The sequence below is a fragment of the Pelodiscus sinensis genome, chromosome 14 (assembly GCF_052426305.1).
Source record: "Pelodiscus sinensis isolate ZL-2025 chromosome 14, ASM5242630v1, whole genome shotgun sequence".
Classification (NCBI taxonomy): Eukaryota; Metazoa; Chordata; order Testudines; family Trionychidae; genus Pelodiscus; species Pelodiscus sinensis.
Genome location: NC_143065.1, coordinates 41,681,493 through 41,704,291, shown reverse-complemented (window position 1 = coordinate 41,704,291; position 22,799 = coordinate 41,681,493). Strand labels below are relative to the sequence as shown.

Sequence of the window (22,799 nt, the reverse complement as noted above, 5' to 3'; positions counted from 1 at the left end):
AGGTCATCAAGTCCAGCCCCCTGCTCTAGGCAGGACCAATTCCAACTAAATAGTCAGTTTTGCTTGGGGGCAGCTAGAAGGAGCCGCTGTCCACCCTGCGTGTGTTTGGGGGGAAATGGAGAGGCAGGCGGCGCATAGGAAAAGCGTGCACGTACACCTGCAAAGCCAGGCACACTGAATTAGGCCAGAAGTTTGCACGGCCCCTTCCTAAGCAAATCTGCGGAACCGGGTCGGTCCATAGCCCTGGGGCTTTCAGGACCCGGGAGCAGCCCTATTGCTGCTCGCTGTCTCCTAGGGGCTGCGGCGCCCCTTTGCAGCTTGCATCCTCGTGCACACACAGCTGCAAGGAGTTCCGGGGGGCCAGTTCGGTGCAAGCTCGAACCTTCGTCCTTGCAGGCGATTCGTGCCCCCCCGCCCCCCCGCCCAGGCAATGCACGGCCCCTTGCCCCCGCGAGCCAAGCTAGCCCTAGGATCCCCACCCCCAGCCCAGCCCAGCAGGGAGCTGGAAAGTTTCGCCGCGTTGGCAGCGGCGGTAAATGCACGGATCCAAGGAGCCGAGGCTCGCGCGCCTGCAGCAGCTGCGCCCAGCCCGGCGGGGGGTGAGCGCGTGGCTGTGAGTGAAGCTCCAACCCCCCCCCCCCCCCCCGGGCCCGGCTGGGAGGCGGGTTTAAGGGGCGTCGCGTGGCCGCTGCAACTTTCCCAACAGAGCCAAAGAGGCGCCCGGAGCCCGCAGCAGCAGCAGCGGCGGCTCCTCGGCTGGAGCGGCTCCGGCTCCCCGCACTGCAGCCCGGGCTGGCGCGCCGAGCCCCGCCGCGGGAGGGACGCTCCGAGGTAGGTGGGAGCGGAGCCAGGGGGCACCTCTCCCCGGGGCCTCGCACCGCTGCACCCCTCTCTGCGGGCGGGGGGGCGAGCCCCCTTCTCCGCCCGGCGCTGCCCCCCCCGGTGCTGCAGGGGGGCAGCCCTGCTGGGGGTCCCCTTCATCCCAGCGCTGCTCTGCCCCCCCCCCCCCTGCCCCCTCCCCCCCCCGCTTTAAGGGTGGGTTTTGCTTCGGGGTCAACTTTCTGCGGGCCGCCCCGCCTGCATGTGTCCGGCCCCCGGGGGCGCAGGAGGGGGGCTGCGGTGCGAGTGACCCGCAGCCAGCGCGGGCTGCTGGGCAGGGCTCCGCCTCCCTGCTGCCGCCCAGTGCGGCCAAACGCGCCCTGCCTCCGGCTGGAGCGGCTGCCGGCTCCCGTGGAGCCCCGTGGGCCGGAGCATCCGCAGCCCCAGGGCCGGGCAGCGCAAAGTTCGCTCCGCTGCGGACATGGGGCGAGGAGCGGGCTCCCAGGGGCGGGCAGATCCTCCCTCCCCGGGGAAAGCAGCGCAGCCCCCCCGCGCATGGGCACAGCCCCCGCGATCAGGGGAGGCTAGTACGGGTCCGGCAGAAACCCGCGCCAGCCGGGCCGTGGCGAGTTCCCTGGCGAGCCGGGGAGAGGGGGACCGTGGGGGGGCTGAAACCCAGCGCTTCGTGCCCCTGCTGCTGCGGGTCAGGCCGTAGAATGTAGCAGCCCCTCCAGATTCAGTCGGGCTGGGGAGCCGCCCCGGAATGGGCGAGTATTTGCATCCCAGTCTTCACTTTCTCCTAGTCTTAGAGCTTCTGGTGTCACTTTAACAGAGCCCCCCCCCCCTTTGTGTGTGTGTGCTTGTGGTAGTGTTAGATACAAGTGAAATGAACCAACTGCACCTCCCTAAGCCGAAGGGTTCTGGAGACTCCTCTGTGGCATATTAGTTTGCGTGGTCATTTATGGTCCAAGTCTCCGCTCCTGCAAATGCTGATGCACATGAGTCACTGTAAAAGGCATCAACCCAGTGGGAGTGACTTGACTGGGCTTTTTAGCAGGTCAGTGAGTGATCCTGTACCGTGCACATAAAGTTATTCATATGTTGGCAGGGTCAATCGTGGTAGAAGTCCATGACTTTCTACCTGTCAATAACGAAGGTCCAAGGAATCCTTGAATATCAATTTGTTGAACTTGGCTTTCACAGCATCTTGTGTTAGGGAAAGGTAGTTGGGAAGCATCTCACTGAGTCTGCTTATTAAAGATGGTGGGGGATATTTTGTTGCAAAAGTTTTTGTCCATGTGAAGACTAGTCATTTTTCAAAGCAAAAATTTGTGTTCCCTCTTTTGGCCCCAGGCAGAAAAATCAAAATAAAAATCACTGCTTCATAAACTTCCATCATTTCAGTTTACCAAGTGGGGGACTAAGGCAGTTTAGGGAAGTATTTTATGTCATGGTTGTGGTCTGAATTAAAGCACTCAGCAGTTTGGATGGGTGCTTATTGTTATAATTAAAATAAATTAATGAAGTTGGTGTTTTTTAATCAGAACTATATATCTGAAGGCACAATCTTTTCCCTCCTGTGTACAGGCGGAGGGATTTTTTTCACATAAAAATGGCCAATTGAACAGTTCAGACTTCACCTGAATAATCCCTTATGCTTTAGATGTTAAATACCAGGTTTAATTTTAAAGCAAATGTACACTGTAAAATCCCCGAAAACTGGTATTGTAATGGAAATGTGAACGCACTTTTCAATGTTTCTTGTATAAACTATCTCACTATACCGAGATCACAGTTGTTTCAAACCTTTTATCTGTGCCTGTAAATCATTTCTAATTCCATGCTGCTACAAGGCATGCGCTTGGTTATTGTTTTCAAAATCATGTGTTATGAGCTACTATTTAAATATAATATTTATACTGCTTTGGTGGAAAGAAAAATGCTGCGTACTATCGCGTACTAAAATGCTCCTATGTAATTACTATTTTTGGCAGTACTGCTATACCGGTCCCCGAGGCAGGAATGTAAATGGAGTGTTCATACAGTTCACGGTTACTTTTATAGAAAAGTTATAAGGTTTTGTGTACTTTGCGTACCAGAGCTGCAGAAATTGGGGAGTGTGGAAGTTGTAGTGCTGAAGCTGAAAGCCTGTAGGGGGAGCACATTCCCATGCAGTATTGTGTTACCATTCACACCTTTCCTGAAGCATTGCACGATGTACTCCCAGCTGCTGTTGTCCTCTAAGGGCTGTCAGGTGCACAGTAAAGATGTGGAGGCCTCTCCCAAACTGTCCAGCCAGACCCCTTTAGGTGTAGAGTATGCCTCAATGTACCCCTCCACTGTGTACTCAGATGCCTCCTGCATCTAGTGAGCAAAAGATTCTAGTGTTCTAGTTAGTGAGCAAAGGGATTCCTTGTGTTGTCCCCTCACATTGCGTGTGCATGCAGTAACTGTCAAAATCTGGCTGTGAGTCAGAGCTCATTGAAGTGGCTGGGAGTCTTTCCACTTCCTTCAGTGGGCTTTGGATCATACTCTGTGAGTATTTGTGTTGTCTGTGTCTCACGTGCGTACATGCAGTGTCTGTATCTCGAGTGTAACTAAGAAATGATTTGGATCAAGTAATATGTAAAGCTTGAGACAACTGAAATAGTTATGTGTCATCCTAAGGAAATGAGTTACCGTGAAGGGCTGACAGGTATTAATGAAAAGGAAGAAAAAAAAATCAGCATTGTTGTTGACGCTGACAGTTCTAATGTAATTGTTGGCTCTGCTTTTTACATTAGTATTTGCAAATTTACATATAATAAACTCATGGAGCAGGTTCTCTAAGCTAAGAAGAGAGGGATGAAAAAGCTTGTGGAAGTGCTAAAAGGGCAACTTGCAAGGCCCAGACAGAACCTGTAAAAAACATCAGGACACCTGTGACTCCCAGTGTCTGCAGTGTGACACACACATACAACAGTTTTAAAAAAAAATTGTGATGCTGACTTTGGAATTTAGAGTGTGGGCCTGTTGTCTAGAACATAACTGATTTACACCAGCTGAGGATCTGGCCTCCTATCTCCTATCAAGCGATGGCTGCAGCATGAGGAGAATCCCAGTTTTTCAGCAAAATTGACCAAAACCAAATTGGATGGGTACGTACCTGAGAGTGTTAAAATGTTAAAATGCATTTACACGCAGGGTGGCAGTCTGCTTCTCAGGAGCTGGTGTGTGTGGGGGACAGGCAGCTCCTTGGGATCTATTTTGCTTTTAAAATCTACCAAGTGAGGGCACGGTAGAAGCCCTGACTGTAAGCAGCTGACTGTGTTCATAGCAGTATCTGGATTGATGTGCAATCTTTCAAAAAGGAGTTTGAGTCAAAAAAGAAAATAAAGTGCAGTTGCTTAATAGCTCCCACGCATTTGGTTTAAGAGATTGGATTGGTCAGGAGATAAGGAAAAGGACATTTGATTTCATTGGACTGAACAGGGCAATTCCTAATAGACAGCTGCCCATACCAGAGAAACCAGTTAATATTCTGGGTTATGGCACAGCAGTACTTAGGGCGCAGTACTAGTTGAACCTCTGTAGTCTGGTCCCGAACCATGAGAGGTCAATATTGTCTAGCAGCATTACGAACACTTCCACTGCTCACTGGGCTCTTAGAAGACATTTGGGGGTAAATTAGAGCTAAATAACAGCATGGAACACTGAGGGTGCATCTAGACTGGCAAGATTTTGTGCAAAAGCAATTGCTTTTGCACAAAAACTTGCCATCTGTCTACACTGGCTGCTTGAATTCGCGCAAGAGCACTGACTTTGTAATGTACAAAATCAGTTCTTCATGTGCAAATATTTTCCTGCTCCCGCTCAGGGCTAAGACCTCTTGTGCAAGAATACTTGTGCAAGAGGGCCAGTGTAGACAGGCACCTTAATATTTTGTGCAAGAAAGCCCGATGGCTAACATGGACATTGTAGCTTTCTTGCACAAAAGCGCGTCTAGATTGGCACGGATGCTTTTGCGTAAAAACACTTTTTACACAAAAGCATCATTGCCAATCTAGACGCTCTTTTGCGGAAATACTTTTAATGGAAAAACTTTTCCGTTAAAAGTATTTCCACAAAATCATGCCAGTCCAGACGCAGCCTGAGGCTATGTCTACACTGCAAAGCTATTTTGGGGTACTAGAAGTATCCCAAAATAGCTATTCCATGTCTTTTGAGCATGCCCGTTATTTTGAAATATAATGGTCTCGCTATTCCGACATCCCTGTAAACCTTTTGCCATGAGAGTTAAGGGATGTTTTGGAATAGCGCTTTATTTCAAAATTACCTGGAAATAAGCTACGCAATTTGCATAGCGCAATTTGCATACCTTATTTTGAGGTAAGGGTGCAGTGTAGACACACCCTGAGAGCCAGGACTGGTGGATGTAAACAAACTTTAGGGGACTGCAGGAAACATGGCCGCACCCATGGTAAGTGGACACCCGACTAACTAAAATCATGCCGGACCACAGATAGTGCCGGATTAGGGAGGTTCAACCTGTGTTCATAGAATCATAGAATCATAGAATAATAGGACTGGAAGGGACCTCGAGAGGTCATCGAGTCCAGCCCCCCGCCCTCAAGGCAGGATCAAGCTCCGTCTACACCATCCCTGACAGATGTCTATCTAACCTGTTCTTAAATATCTCCAGAGAGGGAGATTCCACCACCTCCCTTGGCAATTTATTCCAATATTTGACCACCCTGACAGTTAGGAATTTTTTCCTAATGTCCAATCTAAACCTCCCCTGCTGCACTTTAAGCCCATTACTCCTTGTCCTGTCCTCAGAAACCAAGAGGAACAAATTTTCTCCTTCCTCCTTGTGACACCCTTTTAGATATTTGAAAACCGCTATCATGTCCCCCCTTAATCTTCTTTTTTCCAAACTAAACAAGCCCAGTTCATGAAGCCTGGCTTCATAGGTCATGTTCTCTAAACCTTTAATCATTCTTGTCGCTCTTCTCTGTACCCTTTCCAATTTCGCCACATCTTTCTTGAAATGTGGCGCCCAGAACTGGACACAGTACTCCAGCTGAGGCCTAACTAGTGCAGAGTAGAGCGGCAGAATGACTTCACGAGTTTTGCTTACAACACACCTGTTGATACAACCTAGAATCATATTTGCTTTTTTTGCAACAGCATCACACTGTTGGCTCATATTCAACTTGTGGTCCACTATGACCCCTAGATCCCTTTCCGCCATGCTCCTTCCTAGACAGTCGCTTCCCATCTTGTATGTATGGAACTGATTGTTCCTTCCTAAGTGGAGCACTTTGCATTTCTCCTTATTAAACCTCATCCTGTTTACCTCTGACCATTTCTCTAACTTGCTAAGGTCATTTTGAATTATGTCCCTATCCTCCAAAGAAGTTGCAACCCCACCCAGTTTGGTATCATCTGCAAACTTAATAAGCGTACTCTCTATCCCAATATCTACATCATTGATGAAGATATTGAACAGTACGGGTCCCAAAACAGACCCTTGAGGAACTCCACTTGTTATCCCTTTCCAGCAGGATTTAGAACCGTTAACAACAACTCTCTGACTACGGTTATCCAGCCAATTATGCACCCACCTTATCGTGGCCCTATCTAAGTTATATTTGCCTAGTTTATCAATAAGAATATCATGCGAGACCGTATCAAATGCCTTACTAAAGTCTAGGTATATGACATCCACCGCTTCTCCCTTATCCACAAGGCTTGTTATCTTATCAAAGAACTTGTTATCTTATCAAAGATGCATTGATTTACATCCTCGTATAGTCATGGGGTTGCATGGAACGTAGAATTTGGCCCTCAGGAAGGAGACTGGCATCCTGCCCTTTGTTAGTAGTCTCAGCAGAGAGGCTTAGAGATTGTGGGTGCATCTACACAGCACCCTAAATTCGAAATAAGATACGCAGTTTGCACCCTCATAGAACGAGGCTTACCTGGATGCTGAAATAGCGCACTCATTATTTAGAAAAATATTTTGAAATAACGGGCGGCTTGTGTAGACATGGAGTAGCTATTTTGGGATACCTCTGGTATCCCAAAAGAGCTGTGCAGTGTAGCCGTACCCTGATTTGTACTCTAGCTCTGCTGAGGCAACCTTCCCATTTCCGTTGAGCAGGGCAGTGTTGGGTAGCGTGTACTGCTATTCCCAGCCAGTGGGTGACTGTTAGCACAGGCTGCAGTTTAGACTTTTGATCAGCCCTCAAAATTCATGTCAACATAAAAATAAGCATCAACCTTTTGGGGGCACGTGTGTGGAGCCCTGTGGTTTTTTCTTCTTCCATAAATACGAAGTAAAATGGAAAAGCAAGGGATAAAATGAGAAATTCACCTCACGCGGCGGCTTCTGCAGTGTCTCCCCCACGGACTGGGCCTTCGCACCCTGCTCCAGCCAGGGGGTACCAGGTCACAGAGCTGCTTATTCAGCTTTCGCCTGCAGCCCCTTGGTCATCATGGATGAAGGGAGTCTGGGCCAAATTTGACTGGGGCTGTGACCCGGTTCAGGCTGTAGCTATGGGTTGGTTTGCTCTACAACCCATCCCTCCATCCAAAGGTGACCCTTGAGAGCACGGACGTAAAATCCCGTGTAATCAGTTAAGTGGTTAAATGCAGCCCTGTGGTGTGTGGGCCTGGCGGGGCGGGAGTGGCCTTCCACCCACAGTGTGGCACTGGCAGGGGGCTGCTCCAGCCTGGCTGGGCCTGTTGCGCTGTGGGCTGTTCTAGGCCGGGCACACCATGGCTGTGGGCTGCTTGGGCCAGGCCTACTGTACTGTACTGTGGGTGGAGGGCTGCTCAGGCTAGGCTAGGTTGGACCGGGCTGTGCCGCATGGCTGTGGGCAGCTTGGGCCGGGCTGTAGTGCACATGGTGCAGCGTGGTGGGCCCAGCTGAGCTGGAGTTCCCCATCACTAGCAGTGTGGTGCGATGGGCCCGGCTGGGGGGCTGGAGCAGCCCTCTGCCCATCTCGGGCGGGCGGCTGCTACAGTCTGGCTGGACTGCCAGTAAACTGGTTACCCATTAACTGGTGACATTCCTACTTCAGAGAGCTTCCCACATCTCCGAGGTGCAGGATCTATGACACTCTCCAGGAACTCCACCAGGACCACTCACCCCACTCAACATAGATTAAATCAATAAGACTGAACGTCAAATTGTCCCAGAACAAAATGAATTATTATAAAAAAAACTAATAATTTCATGGAGGATGACACTTGATCTACCCGGCAGTATTAGGAGGGGAACATATTCCTTGATATGCGATGTCATTTATAAGTCTCAAGTAAAGTGAAATGAGAAATTCTTTGAGAAACATAAGACCTGTCAAAACAGAATTTGGCAACATTTCAGTCTTTGAAGGGTTTAATTCACTTGCCACAGCTAGCTTAATTTCTAATAAAGAATTAAAACAATGGTATTATGTGGCATTATTATAGTGTAAATTATATTTTTGTTTTTCTTCCTTTAATGTAAAACTTGTAAATCTCTCTTTTAAAGAAGCCTGACAATTCATTTGAAAGTTGTGCTTATAGGAACGGGTAAAGCAAATCAAAACCATTATAGGTACAATGCTTACTGTTCTTCAAACTCAGTAACATGTCTAATGTATTGTCCTTCCCAGCATGCTCCCTTTAATTCTCCCTTTCTGCACATTTCATGTAGCCATGTTACCAGGTAAACAGGACCATATCACAGAATTTACCTCTATGGATTTTGTTGTGCACCGATTTCTGCACAGCAGCTAGTGAACACTCATCCATTGCAACTCTGGAGAGCAAAGTTTTTAAAGCCAGGTTTTTCTTAATAAAAGGATTCAAGGGAAGGGGGATTAGTAGACACTCTTGGAATAATTTATATAGGATGCATATATATAAGTAGTAATGTCCAGACACATTTTTGTTTTGCTGTATAGAAGGATGAGGCATCTAGGTAACATATTTTATTGGACCAACTTCTGTTGAAAGAGATGGGCTTTTGATCTCCATAGACCTCTTCTTTAAGTCTCTTAAGTGATCATTCATACAGTTTAGAGAATTATCCTCTGAGTAATGGTTTAAGTATGATGGGTGTTGATAATCCTGTAATGTTATTCTGGGTAGAACTTTGCTTGTATACACATACATCTGATACACAAATATTAAAATTTTCTTTAATTTTCCAAATTTTCGCTAATTATAGCATCTCATGTATAAAAATGGCTTCAGAAATGCATTTTACTATTGTAAAAGCCAAAGAGCAAATCCTATAAAAACAGTGTGAAGACCAGGTTCGTTCACTTCACTCTTGTTTAAATTTAATGTAATGTGAAATTCTGCTGTATCTGCCTATTTAAAGGGAAATGGCCTGTACAAGCTATTTTTATAGGTAACTTTTTATTGTTAAAATATAGGTCATCACTTAGCAGACTCAGTACATATGGTCTGCATAGATTGATGTTTTTACTCTCTTAAGTAAAGGCTTGTAGTAATGTGAGTTTTCCCTGAGTAAGGATTTCCAGATCCAGCTCTTTATACACTATGTAATGTTAGGATTGTGAAAATTCACCATCATTCATATTTTGTTATGTAGGGTATTGTTTTGAGGCCCTGAAGTACAGTATCAGCGTTTACTGATTGCCAATACTATCCATTGCCTTCCCAGGAGATTGCAAAAATCCTGAATGATAAGTCCCTCCATAAACCAATTTTCTTTAGCTGTGTATGTATAAATTATAGCGAGAGGTTCTTTTGGTTGGAGTCTTCTGTGCCATTAGAACGATCATTAATTATGTATTAAGTATTTGAAAGGAAAGATATCAGTAGCCTATCGGATGTATTTGCATACTAATTGAGGATTGATTAGATGGAATATTTGCAGTGAGGGCTACTGGGAATAAGTCTCAAGGAGTTTACAGCTGTGGTAAATCACATTTAAAAAGCACTGCCCGATAGTAAATAAAGACTGTCAGAAATACCCAAAGAATTCTCATCCCTTGGAACTGGAATGTGAGTTATAGAAAGGAATAGTGTCCACTGCAGCAGAACTGTTTGTTTGTTCTTGCCATTAGATTGTAAGTCTTTGTGGGGCAGGGAGTGTATTTTCCCCACAGGTTCTTTGGGTACTTCTGCATTACAAATAATAAAAACAAGTCCGCTTCCCAGCTGGGGTAAATGGAGCTATGCCTGTTTATCCCAGGTGAAAATCTAGTCCAGTAACAATACAATAAAAAAGGTGTTTGCAAACATCTACTAACAAAAACTGCCTGAAAACTCTGGTCAGTTCTAACTGTGGGCTGAGTGGTATTGACAAATTCCTGTAGACTTGAATGGACAACGACTTTTCTCTCCCATGTATTTTACCAGTTTAGGTAATAAAAATATAAACAAATTGTGTTTCTCAGACAGGTGTACAGGATCATCTGGGATTTGGAGGGGGCTGGTGGCCATATAGGAGAGTAGCACTCATTACACATGGTTCTATGGAAAAATAAGAGGTATTGACTACAGGAAAAAGTATGTGAAATAGAAGAGGTAGAGGAGAACATGGGCTGGGGGGGAGGGGGCGGAGCGTAGAGGGGACAATGACAAGGAAGGTCAAAATGTATGTGTACAGACCAGGAAGATGGAAAACCACAACAAAGCAAACAAGAGGGAAGAAGGAGGCAAATAAACAAGATCTGATGTGAGAGAGAGGGTTCACCCAGGTGTTGCAGAGTTAAATGGGAAGGTGAGAAGCTGGATTCACAAAACCCCTTTATCTGACATGCACAGATGAGTTTAGTGTGGGGATTCTACATTGATAACCTTCAGCATTTAAATTCACTGATTTATACTAGGGATGTAAAATCCTGGTTAAGCAATTAACCAGTTAAACTTCCGGTTTCTCAAATGTTTAACTGGTTAACCAACTAAAGCAGGATCTCAGCCAGTAGGACTCCTGCCCCCGGCCCCCTGCTGGAGCTAGGAGCTGCTGGCTCCCAGCCCCAGTTAAACTCTCACATCCCCAATGGTTACATAATCCAGGCCTCCTTCTCCTCTTCTTGGGTGTTGTGTGATTGTTCCCCCTTTCCCACTTATCCTCACCAGTATTTCTGGGCTGCTTCAACGTCACAGTTAGGATGACACAGTTATGATGCTCAGGGGTGTGAAAAACTTATATGCTTGAGTGCCGTAGCTCTGGTGACACAAATCCACAGATAGCTGCAGCTATGCTGTTGGAAGAATGCTACTGTTGCTGGGGGCTGTGGAGTTCCTATAGCAATAGAAAAATCTCTTTGGTTGATCTAGGAGGCATCCACTATAACTTGCTGCATGTGTGCCACTGTAGTGTCGAAGTGGCCTAAGAGGAAATTTTCAAGTTGCACAGTGTAGGGATGTAATCTTATGCTTAACGGATAGTCGACTAGTCCCTTGACTAGTCGCTTCCCCTCCCCTTGCTGCCTCTATCAGAGCAAGGGGAGCAGCAGGAGCCAGTGCTGGGGGGAGCCAGTTTAAAAGCTGGTTCCCCCCAGCATCCTCAGCAAGGGGCAGGCGAGGCAAAGGGGTAGCAGGAACTGGGTGTGAGCCAGGAATCAGCTGATTCCTGGCTCATGCCCAGTCTCAGATGCTGCACCTCTGCTTTTTAAATGTAAAAAGCAGAGGCACAGTGGCGGGGACCTGGCATGAGCAGGGAATCAGCTGTCCCGGCTCACACCGGGTTCCTCATGCTGCGCTTCAGCCTTTTAAATGTATTAAGAGCCTGCTGTTTCTTAATACATTTAAAAGGCAGAGCTGCAGCAGGTTCAACTTATTGACTAACCAACAGAAATTCCATCGACTAGTTGATTAAACTAAATTTAACATCCCCAGCACAGTGGCTTGATGTGGCTTGTTTCCAGAAGTCAGTTTTTAGGACCTGTGTTCATTTTATATTACATGGGCCTAATTTCAGTCTGCTTCTCCCTTACATAAGAATGCTTGTTTGGTCTCTCTTTCTGCTACGTGACAATGATGTGCTCTACTCCATGGAAATCCTTGATGTTCACAGACTGCAGGAGTCCTGCAGCTAAACTTGTGCAGGAGACTTCTGGTGATATGCCAGGGAAGGGTGTCTATGTAAGTGCACGCTAATATAGAATTGGCAGGACCACAAGAGGTCATCACATCCAGTCCCTTGCCATCATGGCAGGACTAAGCACCATCTAGATGTTTATCTAACCTCTTAAATATCTCCAGAGATGGAGATTCCACAACCTCCCTAGGGAATTTATTTCAGTGTTTAACCACCCTGACAGTTAGGAAGTTTTTCCTAATGTCCATCCTAAACCTCCCTTGCTGCAATTTAAGCCCCTTGCTTCTTGTCCTAGCCTCAGGAGAAAAGGTGTAGGGTATATGTATGGTGCTTGACCCTATTGCCCTACATGATTTTGCTAGGATCAGGAGCAACCTGAAAAACATCTGAGTACCAAGGCCTGTATGTGGGTTTATGCTTGGTATAAAGAGCCCCTTTTAATAGAGCAAGCATCTGGTTCAGGTATGAGAAAATACCATCCTGTGGGCTGAATCTGGTTCCCCAGGGTTAGCCCCTGGCGGGCTGCCGCTGCTGTATTTACTTGCACCTCAACAGGTACTGGCGATCGCAGCTCCTGTTGGCTGTGGATTGCTGTTCCCTGCTAATGGGAGCTGCAGGAAGAGGTGTCCCGGTCCACGCCATATCCTGCATCTCCCATTGGCTGGGAACGGTGATCTGCGGCCAGGTCAAGCTGCAAGCCTTCATACCTGACCCTGGCAATCCATACCCGATGTATTGCCCACCGGTGATTTGTTCCATAAGATAGTACATATGGGAACTTTCAAGTAAGGGCCAGGTCAGTGAATAAAAAGGTGTTTCCTTTCCATTCAGTGGAAGTATCGCTTATTCCAACGGGTGTTTCTCACTTGGGATAAATTCACTTAAATGGATTGTTACTTGATATGCTTTTTCTTAATTGAATAATTTTAATTCAGAACTCTTCAATGTGGTGCAAACCTCCCGTGCAGTTAATTGAGTTCAAATTCATTAAGAGAGGGATCTGACCCATAGTGATCTTGGTAATGGGGTACAGAGTCTTTTGACTTGAGGCCATGGACTAGAGTATGACTTTAGCTGGTAGGGACCCAACAGTGTTATCTGACGGCTGTTTGGTGGCCACTATGAAATGGGGCGGTGGTTTCAATCCACTGTGTAGCTGTCAGGAGTTCACATCACAAAAGTGTCCGTCACGAGTTTTGTTGGGATTATGCTGCAGAAACTAAGCCGTGGATCACCCCAAGAGAGAGTTTTTTCAGGTCCCTGTTAGGTCATGCAGGGAAAGCTTACAGTGCCGTTGCTTGTGTTAGACTTGTTGGGTGGAGAACAAACTTCAATTTGCACTGCTGCCAATGCAGCACCTTTCCTGAGTGCTAAATTCACTTATAAGCATCATTAAAAATCATTCCTGTCATTACTGCTATTTTGCTTGTACTGTTAAGGGGCAGCACTGCAGCTCTGCAGATGTTGTGTTCTCTTCAGCTGTGAGCGTGTGACTCGAGGTAAATCATTTTCCGTACCTTAAAATCGGTGTTCTGTAGATTCTGGTTTGCTTCTCTGTGTGGCTTCTTTGCTACATTGCTCAGAAAAACTAGCAATAACAATGTCAACTTTTTCATTCTTGCACTAAAGGAGAAATCCCCTGTGCCTGCGTGTGCAAATTGGTCAAATGAAGTAGGCAGTATCCTAAATTACAAGCCAAGTTCCCTGTATCTGGGAGTGGGTGCATCTGATCTGTTAAAGAATTCAGGATTTCTGTGCAAGAAGAATGCATTAAAAAAAATCTATCAGGTCAGCTCAATTCCTTAGCTACAGTGGGGGATAATCTTTTGCAAGCACATCAGATACCAAATCAGAACCATTGATCCTCTCAAAGAATAAGCAAGGCATATAAAAATGCACATATTTTATGATACTGACAGGTGTTCGTCTGACACTTTATTTTGTTCTGTAATGGTACATCGCCCTTCTTTGATATATAAATGCAAGATAAAAGCAGCACCCAGTTATTCGTTGCCTGTCATGCACATCAAAAATTAAGTAAGCTTTTTTTTTCAACCAAATGTGTGTCTTCATAGATTAAGTTTGGTGGCTTGCTTGTCTGTAAGATCTACAGCAGGAGCTTCCCCGTATCCAGCTAATGTGAACCATGCAGAGCTTCAGAGAGTAGGTTGCTTGGAATTGGGGTCAAGGAGATTTCGCTCATCCCTCCACAACTATTTATTTAACTTAGTATCATGTTCCTCCACCACTCATACATCAGTCTCTCCAACTCTGTCAGCCTGTGCCGATAACTTGGTGCTGTTCTGGGTTGGTCACTAATACATGCCGGATGTATGAGCCAGCAGCATGCATTCGTATCTTCACTGGACCAAAGGGGTCACCTTTGCAGGGTTCCCAGCCTCTGCCAGCTCATAGGGTCAGATCTCAAAGCATGGTCGGCCATAATGCAAAGTGCTGCCAGTCAGGCTATTGGACTGAATTGCACAGAATTCTTGTTGTTCTTTTAAAAGGTAGAGGTTCTAGTGGAGAGACAGCAAATGATGCTCCAAGGTCCTGTGAAAAATACTTATTTGAGTCACCAAGGAACAGACACAATACAGAGCTTGTCTGCACTAGAAGGAAGATAGCCACTGCCGTGATCTATCTTCCGGAGTTCCATTTAGTGAGTGTAGTTAAGACTCGCTAAATCAAACTCAGAGGGCGCCCTCACTGGCATCCAATACTCCTGCTCTTGCCAGGAGTAAGGAAGCCAACAGGAGTGTTTTCTCCCATAAGCCTCCTGCTCTGGGAATGCCGCCAAGCTCGGCTTAAGGTAAGATGACTCCAGCTATGTATTCTAAGTAGCTGGAGTTGATTTCCTTGAAGCTCGGCTTAAGGTCTAGTGTGGACATGGCCTTAGAAGGGTGTACAGCTAATCTCAGACTAGTACCATTCAGTTCTCTTCATATTTATGCAACTGACTCCTCTGTCAGTTGCTAGTAAGTTTAAAACCAACCACTTCCATTCCAATGTCTTGCTATATTTTGTGCCATTGGGTGACCACAGTTTTCTTCCAGACCTGATTATACATCTAGAGTAGACCATCCCTAATAGATATCTATGAAACCTGCTCTTAAATATCTCCAGAGATAGAGATTCCACTATTCCACCACCTCCCTAAGCAATTTATTCATGTTTAACCACCCCGACAGGAAGTTTTTCCTAATGTCCAACCTAAATCTCCTTTGCTGCAGTTTACGCCCGTTGCTTTTTGTCCTATCCTCAGAGGCCAAGGAGAACAATTTTTCTCCCTCCTCCTTGTAGCACTCTTTTAGGTACTTGATAACCCCTCTCAGTCTTCTCTTTTCTAAACTAAACAAGCCCAGTTCTTTCAGTCTTCCCTCATACTTCATATTCTCTACACCTTTCTCTTGTTACTCTTCTCTGGACCTTCTCCAGTTTCTCCACATCTTTCTTGAAATGTGGTGCCCAGAACTGGACACAATACTCCAATTGAAGCCTAATCAGCGCGGAGTAGAGTGGAAAATGACGTTTCGTGTCTTGCTCACAACACTCCTGTTAATGCATCCCAGAATCATGTTTGCTTTTTTTGCAACAGCATCACAGTGTTGACTCATATTTAGCTTGTGGTCCATTATGACCCCTAGATTCCTTTCTTCAGTACTCCTTCCTAGACAGTCGCTTCCCATTCTGTATGCATGAAACTGATTGTTCCTTCCTAAGTGGAGCACTTTGCATGTGTCCTTATTAAACTTCATCCTATTTACACCTCAGACCATTTCTCCAGTTTGTCCAGATTATTTTGAATTATAAATTCTAAAGCAGTTGCAACCCCTCCCAGCTTGGTATCATCTGCAAATTTAATAAGTGTACTCTTTATGCCAATATCTAAATTGTAGATGAAGATATTACACAGAACCGTTCCCAAAACAGACCCCTGAGGAACCCCACTTGTTATGCCCTTCTAGCATGATTGTGAACCGTTAATAACTACTCTCTGACAACAGTTATCCAGCCAGTTATGCACCCCCTTATAGTAGCCCCATCTAAGTTGTATTTGCCTAGTTTATTGATAAGATCATGCGAGACTGTATCAAATGCCTTACTAAAGTCTAGGTATACCACATTTACCTCTTCTCTCTTATCCATAAGATTTGTTATCCTATCAAAGAAAGCTATCAGATTGGTTTGACATGATTTGTTCTGTACAAATCCATGCTGGCTGTTCCCTATCACCTTATTATCTTCCACGTGTTTGCAGATGGATTCCTTAATTACTTGCTCCATTATCTTCCTTGGCACAGAAGTTAAACTGACTGGTCTGTAGTTTCCTGGGTTGTTTTTATTTCTTAAGATTTAAGCTACAGACTGTAAAGAACACCAGCATAGGATTATGTAATTATTTTTATGTAAAATGTTACTTATTGAGATAGCCTTGTAAGATAGATGTGTCTATCATCTGTTTTTCATGGGGACTCGTGGTTCTACTTTTCACATTTGCATATCTGAAGTTAAGTATCTGAGTATCTGGTTTAGTCCTAGCAAGTGCTATATAGGCAACTTAAATGAGGTTATAGCTGTTGAGCGGATTTATCTGAAGTCCATGGCAGTTAATGGGGATATTTCTGCTGTTTTCATTGGACTTTGTATCAGGCCCTAAATGAGGATTTGTATTGAAAGAGGCACTCAAGTTTGGAAAGTGGAATCAGTATTATTCAATAACATTTCAATTAAATTAAATTCCTCTGGCCTACCAAAAAAACCTGCTTGCTTTAACATTGCACCCGAGTTTTTCCAGATATGTAAAACTTGGGAAAAGCCATCAATTTTTCCTTAGTCACACCACCAGCCAAAGATATATACCCAGGTAATCCTTTTCTAGATAGCAAGAAATTGAACTTGTAAATTGAAGCATTGTCTTGACATATCTGCCTGCTTCTCTGGAGTTTCTTATCCAGCACAGGAGACACAGTCTAAATCGTCCATCTTCAAAGCACAGTACAACCATTGCAAAAGGTCATGCTAAAATACAATAATGCATTAAAATTAATGAGTTTCCTCCAGCTGAGGGCTAATAATTAAGGAAACATTTTAATTACCAAAACTGGGGTCAGTAATTTGGAGAAGGTTGGATTCATCCTACTGAGTACTGAAGGAGCCGCTTTGCAGGAGTTCATAATAACAGAGTTATTTTCAAATAGGTTCAGTCATAATGCTTCTGGGGAAAAAGTGGGTTCTTAGTGCAACTTTTAAGTAACCTTTAAGTAAATCTTGTGGACAGCAGGCAAAGACGTTAACTATTCTGTGGATTGTGATGGACTTCACAGGCGTGCTGCAATTCTTGTTTTTCTTTGACGTGATTTGGTCACAAGTTGTTTTATAATACATATTTAGGGTCAGATTTTCTAACTGCTTGACCACAACTGCAGGGTCATATTCGTAATATTGTAAAATTAGCACTGCTCTATGTCCATAGTCTGCTCATCAACAGCCGTGGGAATGCAGGAACTGCTATACCAGATCAGAATAAAATGTCCATTTGGTTCAGGATGCTGCTTCAGAGGGAGGTTTAGATTGAAGAAACGTGCCCATAGCAAAAGTTTCTTCCCACACTCAGGCAGTGAGTAGATACAGGTTGAACCCTTCTAATCCGGCACTCTCTAATCCAGCAACATCCGTGATCTGGCATGATTTTAGTTAGCCAGATGTCTACTTTTCATGGGTGTGACCAGTTTTCCTGTGGTTCCATAAAGTCTGTTTACAGTCACCAGTCCTGGCTCTCCGTGTTCTGTGCTGTTCTTTAGTGCTAATGTACCCCTAAGTATCTTCTAAGAGCTCAGTAAGCTGTGGAAATGTTAGCAATGCTGCTAGACAATATTGACCTCCTGGGCTCTGACAAACTCTCTGGTTCAGTGCCAGATTAGGGAGGTTCAACCTGTAGCACATGCTCTGAAATATGGAGGCTTATATCACACATTTTTTTTATCCTGTTTACCAGAACTATTCCTAAACATGACCTCATCTTCTTACGCACCGATGCAGATCAGTCCTAACCATAGTATGAATATTCTGTTGGGTGGTTGTACAGGAGGCAGGTGGCGCATGGGTACCCATTTAAGGATCATGCCTGTTGACCTCTGTATCCTAAGCTACAATGCGCCTGCATGAGTGCTGTCATTGAGGTCCTGCAGAGGGGCCTCTCACAAGAGATACCAAGAACCACCAGTCATGGTTCTCTGGTATGTGCCTGGATGCCAGAGGTGCCATTTCAGATTTTGGTAGGGAGGGCTTACCAGTGCATACAGGCAGTCCCTGGGTTACGTACAAGATAGGGACTGTAGGTTTGTTCTTAAGTTGAATCTGTATGTAAGTCGGAACTGGCGACAGCCACTGCTGAAACTGATCAGTTTCAACCGCGGCTGAATCTGGATGCCAGTTTTGACTTACATACAGATTCAACTTAAGAACCCCAGGCGTCCCCAAGTCAGCTGCTGCTGAAACTGATCAGCGGCTGATTCCAGGAAGCCCGGGGCAGAGCAACTCTGCCTCGGGCTTCCTGTAGTCAGCGCTGGTCAGTTTCAGCAGCGGCTGACTCGGGGACGCCTGGGGCAGAGCAGCTGGGGTGCTGCTGGGTTGCTCCAGTAGCACGGCTCCTCGGCGCTACAGGAGCAACCCAGCAGCACCCCAGCTGCTCTGCCCCAGGCGTCCTGATTCAGCCGCTGCTGAAACTGACCAGCAGCGGCTGAATCAGGACGCCTGGGGCAGAGCAGCTAGGGTGCTGCTGGGTTGGTCCGGAGCGGCGCTGCAGGACCAACCCGGCAGCCCCCAGCTGCTCTACCCCAGGGGTAGGCAAGAAAAGCCTGTTCTGCTGGGGGGGGGGGCACTAGCTGTACCCCCCCCCCCAGCAGACCAGGGAGACGGGGGTGGCGGGACCGCCCAAGTCCTCCACAGCTTTGCTCCGTCTCCCTGGTCTGCTGACCTGGGAGACGTGGAGCAAAGCCGCAGAGCACGTGGGCAGCGGGACAGTCCAGGCGCGCCGCGGCTGTCCCACTGCTGGCGTGCTCCGAGGCTTTGCTCCCCATCTCCCTGGTCTGCTGGTCAGACCAGGGAGACGGAGAGCAAAGCCTTGGAGCACGCCCGCAGCGGGACAGCCCGGACGCGCTTGAGCTGTCCCGCTGCGGGCGTGCTCCAAGGCTTTGCTCCTGTCCCACTGGTCTGCTGGGGGGGTCCAGCGGCTTTGCTGGACCCCCCCTAGCAGACCAGGGAGACCGGGAGAAGCTTTTCTGGCCTCGGAGAAAAGCCCCGTTCGTATGTGCGGATCCGACATAAGTCGGATCCGCGTAAGTCGGGGACTGCCTGTAGTGTGATTGGGACGGGGGAAGAGAGTGAGATCGCGGGGAAGGCATTCTGAGGACAGAGGCTTCAGCAGTGTTACCGAGCATGTTCAGCACAAGCCAACCACCAAATTGCGGGAAGAACTAGTGCCATCCGACCTCCCCCCCCCACATCATCTCTAGCCAGGTGCTATCAAAGTACTGGAAAACTCAACTTTTTGGGGCAGACAGTTTAGCAGTTAGCTGACAGGAGCACTGTATCTAAATCCTATATAAAAAAGAAAATTAAATATTAGATCCACTCAGCTCTAACATATTCTGACATCTTGTGGCAAGTCACTTAAGGGACACTGGTTAGCCTTAACATTTTAATGTATTTTCTTTCTTTGTTCCTAACTCTGTATGTCTACACTGCAGAGTTTTTCTGGAAAAATGTCCGTTTTCCCAGAAAAACTACACTTATATTCACACTGCAGGTTGTGTTCTTTTGATAGAAAGTTGAAAGAACGCAGGGGTTTTTCCCACAGCGGTAAACCTCTTTCTACAAGGAAGAAGCCTTTTTCTGAAAGAGCTCTTTCGGAAAAAGGCATGTGTGGATGGGGAAGAGTGTATTCTTTCTTTAATAATAAATAAATAAATAAAAAAGTCATCTCCAGGAACAAGCACAGGTGCCCTGGTGGCCACTCTGTCCATAGTAATCACAACTTAAATGCGAGATAGCGTCCACATTGATTGGATGCTATCTTTCAAAAAAGCAGATTGCTTTGTCAATGCGCTTTGGCAGTGTGGACGCTCTTTTTCAAAAGAAGTTTTTTCTGGAAGATCTCTTCCGGAAAAGCTTCTTCTGAAAGAAGCCTGCAGTCTAGACATAGCCTCAGTGCAAAGAGACCGATCCTGTCAGGACTCCTGGGCTCTACATCAGCTTTGGAAGTGGAGTGGGGTCTAGTGGGTTACAGCGAGGGGGCAGATATATTTCAGCTCTATATAAGATCAGAGCGGCCATACGGGGTCAGATCAAAGGTCCTTCTATCCCAGTATCCTGTCTTCCAACAGTGGTGAGTGCCTGGTGCTTCTGAAAACATGGAGAGAGGCATTCATCATGATCCATCTCCTGTTGCCTATTCCCACCTTCTGGCAGACAGAAGCTAGGGACACCATTCCTGCCCATTCCGGCTAGTAGCCATTCATGGACCCATCCTCCTTGAACTTATTTCGTTCTGGTTGGAACCCTGTTACAGTTTGGGCCTTTCCACCATCCCCTGGCAAGGAGTTCCACAAGTTGCCTGTGAAGAAATAATTAGTTCTGTTTTTGTTTTAAATCTTCTGTCTGTAAATTGAATTGGGTCAGCTTCTTGTGTTACGTTAGTGAAGGAATGAATACCAATTCCTTATTCTATTTTTCCACACCATTCATTATTTTCTAGACCTCTAGCACGTTCTCCTATCCGTTAGTCTTTTATTTTCCAAGCTGAAAAGTCCCAGTCTTATCAATCTCTCCTCATATGGAAACTGTTCCTTACCCCTAATCATTTTTTTTGCCCTTTCTGTACCTTTTCGAAATCCAATAGATTTTTTTTTTAAGATGGCGCGACCAGATCTGCATGCAGTATTCAAGATGTGGATATGCAATTACTTTATGTAGAGGCAATTTGGTATTTTGTCTTATCTGTTCCTTTCCTAATGATTCCCAATATTCGGTTAGCTTTTTAGTGCACTGCCACTGCACATTAGGCAGATGTTTTCAGGGAAGTATTCACAATGATTCCAAGATCTCTTTCTTGAGTGGTAACAGCTATTTTAGACCCCATTAGTTTTGTGTCTATAGTTAGGATTATATTTTTTGCATTTGCATTACTTTGCACTTATCAACAGTGAATTCCATCGGGCCTTGTGCTGCCCAATCGCCCAATTTTGTGAAATCCCTTTGTTACTCTTTGCAGTCAGCTTAGGGTTAGTCCCTGTTAGGAATGTGAATGTGTAGCCAACTAGCCTAAGCCTAAGTGCATTGGTTAATCTAGTCGACTACTTGCATTTTCTCCCTCTCCCATCCCCTCCACTGCTTGCTGCCTTGTATCAGAGCAGGAGCCGGTGCTGGGGGGATCCGGCTTAAAAGCTGATTCCCCCCAGCATCGGCTCTATGTTGCCACCTGCCCCTGTTCATGCTGCTGCCTCTATCAAGTGCCAAGCTCCCCATGGACAGAGGCTGCTTCGCGGCAGCCTCCCCTGCTCCCGCCTCCCTGGCAGCCTCTGTCCACGGGGAGCTCGGACCCCCTGCAGGGCATAAAGAGGCATGTAGCAGAGGCAGCAGGGCGGGGTGGCAGGCACCCCGTATGTGCAGGGAGCTGGTTTTTAAACTGGCTCCCCTGACAGACTGGCTCCTGCCTGGTACCCCACACTGCTGCCTCTGATAGAGCGCCAGCAGCGCAGGATGGCCGAGAGCTCCCCAGGAGTGGGGCCAGATTGCTCTGGCTGCTGGCTACCCCCCTGTGACGTAGTGGGGGTACTTGCTGGGCTGTGGTGACCTCTGCTGTCTGGAGCAAGACCCAGCAGGGAAAACCTCACAATGCAAAGGTAACGCCAAACCTGTTGAACCAGACACCCCCCATGGAGAGGAACAAAGGAAGGTGGAATGCTGCCCTGGCTGGGGGGCAGGGCTGGAAGAGTGTGAGTTAGTTGCTGTCTGGGAGCATGGAGGACACAGCCTAGGGAGAGGGGCTGGAGTTTAGGGGCCCAGTCTCCCCCCCATCTCAAGGGGGCCTGAGGCATCCTAGCCCAGCTCTGTGACCAGATTACATCTGTGCTGTGCTGTATCCTGGAGAGGCAATAAACTTCCTCTATTCCACCGGCTGGTGCGGTCTGTTTGTGCCATTTCGGGGTGCAGGAGACGGGGGACCCCCAACGCGCCGTGTCACCCCCCACGGACTATAGAATAGTCATGTAACCGCTGAGAATTCACGCGGTTAGTCAGCTGTTCTGTTACCCGATAGCTAACAGCCATAGTCCCTGTTCGCTCCTTTTCCAAGAACATTTATAAGTTTAACACAGTGATTCAAATGCAAATCCCAGCAGCACAACACTTCCGTTACCTCAGACCCGGGGGCTGGATGCGGCCCCTGACTTGCCTGGGTCTGACTCCTGAGGCTCAGGGTGCCCCTCTCTCCCCCAGCATTGGGGAGCTTGTGCTAGCACTCCAGCCCCCTCACTGCCTGACCATGCGGCTGGAGCACACAAAATCTAGTAGGCTGGACCTTGCTAGGCTCTGATGTGCGAGGGGAGTGTGTGGAGGGCCTTTTTCCTTCTCAGTCGAGGGCCACATCAGTGAGGGGCTTTTTTTATTTGCTTCTCATGTGTGGCCCGCAACCTGAAAAAGGCTCCCCATCCCTTAATGACTTGAATGCCTATCCTTTTGTTGTTCCTCATCACCCTGCCTCCCTCTTTTTGTAACAAACTCCCTGCCCAAAGGCAAAGCTGCAAGCAGCTCAAACTCTGTTGCATTTAAGAACTGCCTCTAGAGTCAGGGCATGGGCTTTAAGCAAACCTTAAGTATGAAATCCAGGTTGCCTCTCCAGTTTCATGACAGGGGATGGAGGGGAGCG

The 22,799-nt window shown here is 46.7% G+C and overlaps 1 protein-coding gene across 1 annotated transcript in view; it reads left to right on the top strand.

Annotated features, from left to right (window-relative positions):
- Window positions 1–654: 654 nt before the first annotated feature.
- Window positions 655–22,799, top strand: part of MEGF11 (multiple EGF like domains 11) — a 479,353-nt gene continuing 457,208 nt past the window's right edge. The window contains exon 1 of the mRNA XM_075896878.2: window positions 655–831. The gene's annotated coding sequence lies outside the window, so the exon portion shown is untranslated. The remainder of the gene's footprint in view (window positions 832–22,799) is intronic.